Source organism: Triticum aestivum, chromosome 7A (genome assembly GCF_018294505.1).
Source record: "Triticum aestivum cultivar Chinese Spring chromosome 7A, IWGSC CS RefSeq v2.1, whole genome shotgun sequence".
Lineage (NCBI taxonomy): Eukaryota > Viridiplantae > Streptophyta > Magnoliopsida > Poales > Poaceae > Triticum > Triticum aestivum.
Genome location: NC_057812.1, coordinates 94986926 through 94993301, shown reverse-complemented (window position 1 = coordinate 94993301; position 6376 = coordinate 94986926).

Here is a 6376-nt window from a genome sequence, read left to right as displayed (position 1 = left end):
AGTCTTTAGGGACTCGAAAACCTCACCGAACAGCGACCAGTCTCTCGCCTTATCATGACAGTCAGTTTTAGCTTTCTCTACTGAGGTGCTCAGCCCGGGAGAACCGGGGAACAATCGCAGTAGTTCTCCTATCGCTACCTTAGCCGATAGAGCGGAACATAAGGTACCAAAACATAGGAGCCGGGCAAACCCAACATTTGACCAAAGACATGATTTGGAGCTGATGCATATAATGCTATAAGTTCGGGGTGCCACACTTGTGGAAGTGTTCGGACTTTTCACACCATATTGTGGGGTACGCAAGCCCCTGGTGTATTGGCCGTACCAAAGTGTACGGTTGCAAGGCATCGTTAATGAACACACACACACACATATATATATATAACAGGAATGCAATAATAGTCGTGATGTGATGCATTGTTTATTCAAAAAGGTGCGTTAAAGCAGAATGATACAGATAGTGCGATAAGGAAAGAGTAGGACTATGTCCCTTCCAAGGGCAAGCTGAGGAATGATATGAAATCGAATATTTCGCTTGTTACTATAATCAACCTGGGAATTCCGTGGTATGACGTAGCTGTCTGCCTCCTTGGTTGCTGCATCATGTGTTCGGCAATAGTGCTGCCGGACAGTGTTTCCAGATATTAAGGTCCTGGAAAAAAAGAAAAAAAAAACCAAACGGGAAGCCCCTAGTGCGGTTTAAGCCGCGTCTTGGGGCGTGCCGCAATTGTGCCCCCCTCCCCACCTATGCCCATGGTATTTTTAATGTGTAATTATGTACGCGTGGCACGAGTTTCGCCGTTGGGCTGGGATTTGGGGGGGGGGGCGCCGTATTGCTACGCGAGCTCAGATCGCGCCAGGAGGTCTATTTGCCGATTGCCCCGAGCGCGCTTGAAGGTGTCCGGGCTTTGAAGCGCCGAACTGGTTGATTGCCTTGAGAGGCGGCTTTGCGCTTCTGCTGCGAGGGCCGCGGTGTGCTCCTCTGTTCGGAGAGAGCGCTCTGTGTTTCCATTGACTATAATAACTCCGCGAGGTCCAGGCATCTTGAGCTTGAGGTATGCATAATGCAGTACCACATTGAATCTAGCGAATGCGGTTTGCCCGAGTAGCGCGTGATAACCACTGCGGAATGGGACTATATCAAAGATTAACTCTTCGCTTCAGAAATTATCCGGGGATCCGAAGACCACTTCTAGTGTAACTGAGCCTGTGCAATGGGCTTCCACACCTGGAATGACGCCTTTAAATGTCGTTTTTGTGGGTTTGATCCTTGAGGGGTCTATACCCATTTTGCACACTGTGTCCTGATAAAGCAGGTTCAAGCTGCTGCCGCCATCCATAAGGACTCGAGTGAGGTGGAATCCGTTAATGATTGGGTCTAGGACCAGTGCGGCAAATCCGCCATGACGGGTACTAGTGGGGTGGTCCCTGCAATCGAAGGTGATCGGACAGGAGGACCAAGGGTTGAACTTTGGGGCGACTGGCTCCAACGCATATACGTCCCTGAGCGCACGCTTTCGCTCCCTCTTGGGGATGTGGGTCGCGTATATCATGTTTACCGTCCGCACTTGCGGGGGAACCTCTTCTGCCCTTCGGTGTGCGGCTGCCGGGGCTCCTCATCGTCATCGCTATGCGGCCCCTTGTCCTTGTTTTTGGCAATTAACTTGCCGGCCTGCTTCAACACCCAATAATCCCTGTTGGTGTGATTGGCTGGCTTGTCTGGGGTGCCGTGTATTTGACACGAGCGATCGAGTATACGGTCCAAGCTGGATGGACCCGGCGTACTTTATTTGAATGGCTTTTTCCGCTGACCGGGTTTAGACCATTTGAATCCGGCATTGACTGCCGTATCCTCAGTATTTTCGCTGTTAATGTGGCGCTTATGTTTGTTGCGACGTGACCTGCTATTGCCGTCCTTGGTATCTGAGGTACCATGGTTCTTTAATATGTTATTACTGCGAGCCAGCCAGCTGTCTTCTCCCGCACAAAAGCGGGTCATGAGCGTCGTGAGAGCTTCCATAGATTTCGGCTTTTCCTGACCAAGGTGCCGGGCTAGCCACTCGTCTCGGATGTTGTGTTTGAAAGCCGCTAAGGCCTCCGCATCCGGACAGTCGACGATTTGATTTTTCTTTGTAAGGAACCGAGTCCAGAATTGCCTGGCCAACTCTTCTGGCTGCTGAATTATGTGGCTCAAGTCATCGGCGTCTGGTGGTCGCACATAAGTGCCTTGAAAGTTGTCGAGGAATGCGGCTTCCAGATCTTCCCAAAAGCTAATGGAGTCCGCTGGCAAGTTGTTAAGCCAATGCCGCGCTGGTCCTTTGAGCTTTAGTGGGAGGTATTTGATGGCGTGTAAGTCATCACCGCGGGCCATGTGGATGTGGAGGAGGAAATCCTCAATCCATACTGCGGGATCTGTTGTGCTGTCGTATGATTCAATATTTACAGGTTTGAAACCTTCTGGGAATTGATATTCCATTACTTTGTCTGTGAAGCATAAGGGGTGTGCGGCGCCTCTGTATTGGGCTATATCACGACGCAGCTCGAATGGGTCTTGCCCGCTGTGTTCGGCCCGGCCGGATTTGCTTTTACTGTATCTGGCGTGATGTTTATCGTCTCGCAGAGTGGTGCACCCTCGTGATCCGTAGATCGGTCTTACATTCTTTGATTTGTCCTCCAATATGTCTTGCAGGTCTGGCGTATCTCCCCATGTGTCGGTGTAAAAACCGGCGGATCTCGGGTAGGGGGTCCCGAACTGTGCGTCTAGGTCGGATGGTAACAGGAGGCAGGGGACACGATGTTTTACCCAGGTTCAGGCCCTCTTGATGGAGGTAAAACCCTACGTCCTGCTTGATTAATATTGATGATATGGGTAGTACAAGAGTAGATCTACCACGAGATCAGAGAGGCTAAACCCTAAAAGCTAGCCTATGGTATGATTGTTGTTGTCTCTACGGACTAAACCTCTCCGATTTATATAGACAACGAAGAGGGCTAGGGTTACACAGAGTCGGTTACAATGGTAGGAGATCTACATATCCGTATCGCCAAGCTTGCCTTCCATGCCAAGGAAAGTCCCTTCCGGACACGGGACGAAGTCTTCAATCTTGTATCTTCATAGTCCAGGAGTCCGGCCGAAAGTAGTCCGGCCATCCGGACACCCCCTAATCCAGGACTCCCTCAGTTGCCCCTGAACCAGGCTTCAATGACGACGAGTCCGGCGCGCAAATTGTCTTCGGCATTCCAAGGTGGGTTCTCCTCCAAATTCCATGTACCTGTTGAATAGTGTCCGATTTCTTGTAAATGTAGTGCTCCTTGGCTTCTACGCCCAATAATGGCCGTTTTCCACATGTCAAACGAATACGAAAAGTCAGGGTGTTTTTTATATTTACACCCCTAGCTGCGTGAATGAGCCGCCTATTTAAGGGGACGAGGATTTAGATCCAAACCACACCTTCTCCCTTCCACGAGTATTCATTAGAGCGTATCCGACAGAGGTCCATTCTATCATGGCCAGCCGCCGCAGCTCCTCCTCTCGCCCTTCCATCCCTCAGCCTGGAGATTAGAAGAAGTGCTCCATCCTGCACAGCGAGCTAGTGAAGCTCCAGACCAAGGGATTTCTCCCCCCGTCCTATATGGTCCCGGTTCGAGCCGGACTTGCCACCTATAATGGCGGAGAGCAAGCGGAGAGCGCCCCCAATCCCTCCAAAGGAGAGCGGGTATGCCTTGCCCCTTACTTAATAAGAGGGCTCAGCTTTCCAATTCATCCGTTTCTCCGGGGGCTTCTGGAGTTCTATGGCCTCCAGCTGCACAACCTCACGCCTGCCTCCATATTGCATATCGCGGGCTTCGTAGCCCTTTGCGAGCTGTTTTTGGGCTGTGAGGCTCATTTCGTGCTGTGGAAAAGGCTATTCTACCTTGTGCCCTGCTTTAAGGAGGGGTCGATATATCAAGTGGGCGGAGCCTAAGTGTGGCGCATTGCCGGGACCGGATATCTATCTGGAACCCCAAAGAAGGCATCCGAGGACTGGCCTTCGGAATGGTTTTATATAGAGGACGTTCCGCTGCCGGATCCTGTCCGGATCGGCCTCCTTGAGTTCGACAGTGCTCCCCTAAAGAAGCGCCTAAGCTGGCGTCCACGGAGCCCTCAGAGGGAAAGTGACAGGGATGTTATTTACCTGATGGGCCGGATAAGATTGTTAGCTCATTCCGGACTGACCATGATCGGGGTCATGGCCGCATGCATCATGCGAGGGGTGCAGCCGCTTTAGTATAGAGGCCTCCCCATGTGGGACTTCAACGGGGAGGACGACGCCACCCGCTATGGCCGTAAGGGGCCGGATTCGGCTGCTGCTCTAATAAAGACCTCGTCCGCTTTGAACAAGGGAGAAGAGGAGGAATTTCTCCGCGTCAACTCACGGGGTGGATTTTCTATGTACAATCCCCCGAGTTGGGTAAGTGGACACTTATACTTCCCCATTCGTTTTATATTCCCATTGTTAAATTTTCAGTCTAACGACTACAACGCAGGAACTGCGTCAGGTTGTTAAAGAAATAAACAGCCCTCCTCCACAACCCGAGGATCCGGGACGGTCCCTCGACCCGGCCTCTCAAGAGGATCCGGACTTATCTGTGGAGCTGATTAATGGAGTGTTTCATCAATTGAGCAAGGACAACGCCTTGGTGGCCATTACGGCCGATTATCCAGGGCTACTCCCAGCCTCACAGGTAACTGGGACCGGAGTCTCAGCACTTTGAAAAGGGATCTATCCTTGCGTGTTTTTGATTACCGTATCACAACCGTGTTTTGCAGGGGAGGTCCTTGAGACAGGAGGCCGAGCCTGCGGCGACTAGCCAACGAGGGGCGACAAGGCCCCGCGAGCTGAAAAGAAGTGTGGTCCGGACTGAGGCACCGGCGCAAAGGTATAGCGCGCCACCTTATTGAAGGAAATATGCCCTAGAGGCAATAATAAAGTTATTATTTATTTCCTTATATCATGATAAAAGTTTATTATTCATGCTAGAATTGTATTAACCGGAAACATAATACATGTGTGAATACATAGACAAACAAAGTGTCACTAGTATGCCTCTACTTGACTAGCTCGTTAATCAAAGATGGTTATGTTTCCTAACCATGGACAAAGAGTTGTCATTTGATTAACGGGATCACATCATTAGTTGAATGATCTGATTGACATGACCCATTCCATTAGCTTAGCACCCGATCGTTTAGTATGTTGCTATTGCTTTCTTCATGACTTATACATGTTCCTATGACTATGAGATTATGCAACTCCCGTTTGCCGGAGGAACACTTTGTGTGCTACCAAATGTCACAACGTAACTGGGTGGTTATAAAGGAGCTCTACAGGTGTCTCCAAAGGTACATGTTGGGTTGGCGTATTTCGACATTAGGATTTGTCACTCTGATTGTCGGAGAGGTATCTCTGGGCCCTCTCGGTAATGCAAATCACATAAGCCTTGCAAGCATTGCAACTAATGAGTTAGTTGTGAGATGATGTATTACGGAACGAGTAAAGAGACTTGCCGGTAACGAGATTGAACTAGGTATGGGATACCGACGATCGAATCTCGGGCAAGTAACATACCGATGACAAAGGGAACAACGTATGTTGTTATGCGGTCTGACCGATAAAGATCTTCGTAGAATATGTAGGAGCCAATATGAGAATCTAGGTTCCGCTATTGCTTATTGACCGGAGACGTGTCTCGGTCATGTCTACATTGTTCTCGAACCCGTAGGGTCCACATGCTTAAGGTTTCGATGACAGCTATATTATGAGTTTATGAGTTTGATGTACCGAAGTTAGTTCGGAGTCTCGGATGTGATCACGGACATGACGAGGAGTCTCGAAATGGTCGAGACATAAAGATTGATATATTGGACGGCTATATTCAGACACCAGAAGTGTTCCGGGGAAGTTTCGGATAAAACCGGAGCACCGGGGGGTTACCGGAACCCCCCGGGGGGTTAATGGGCCTCATGGGCCTAAAGTGGAGAAGAGGAGGGGCTGCCACGGCAGGACGCGCGCCCCCTCTCCCCCTAGTCCGAATTGGACAAGGAGGGAGGGGCGGCGCCCCCCCCCCTTTCCTTCTCTCCTTCCCCCTCTCCTACTTGGACAAGGAAAGGGAGGGGAGTCCTACTCCCGGTAGGAGTAGGACTCCTCCTACGCGCCTCCTACTAGGGCCGGCCGCACCCCCCCCTTGGATCCTTTATATACGGAGCCAAGGGGCACCCCTAGATACACAAGTTGATCCACGTGATCATATTCTTAGCCGTGTGCGGTGCCCCCTTCCACCATAGTCCTCGATAATATTGTAGCGGTGCTTAGGCGAAGCCCTGCGACAGTAGTAC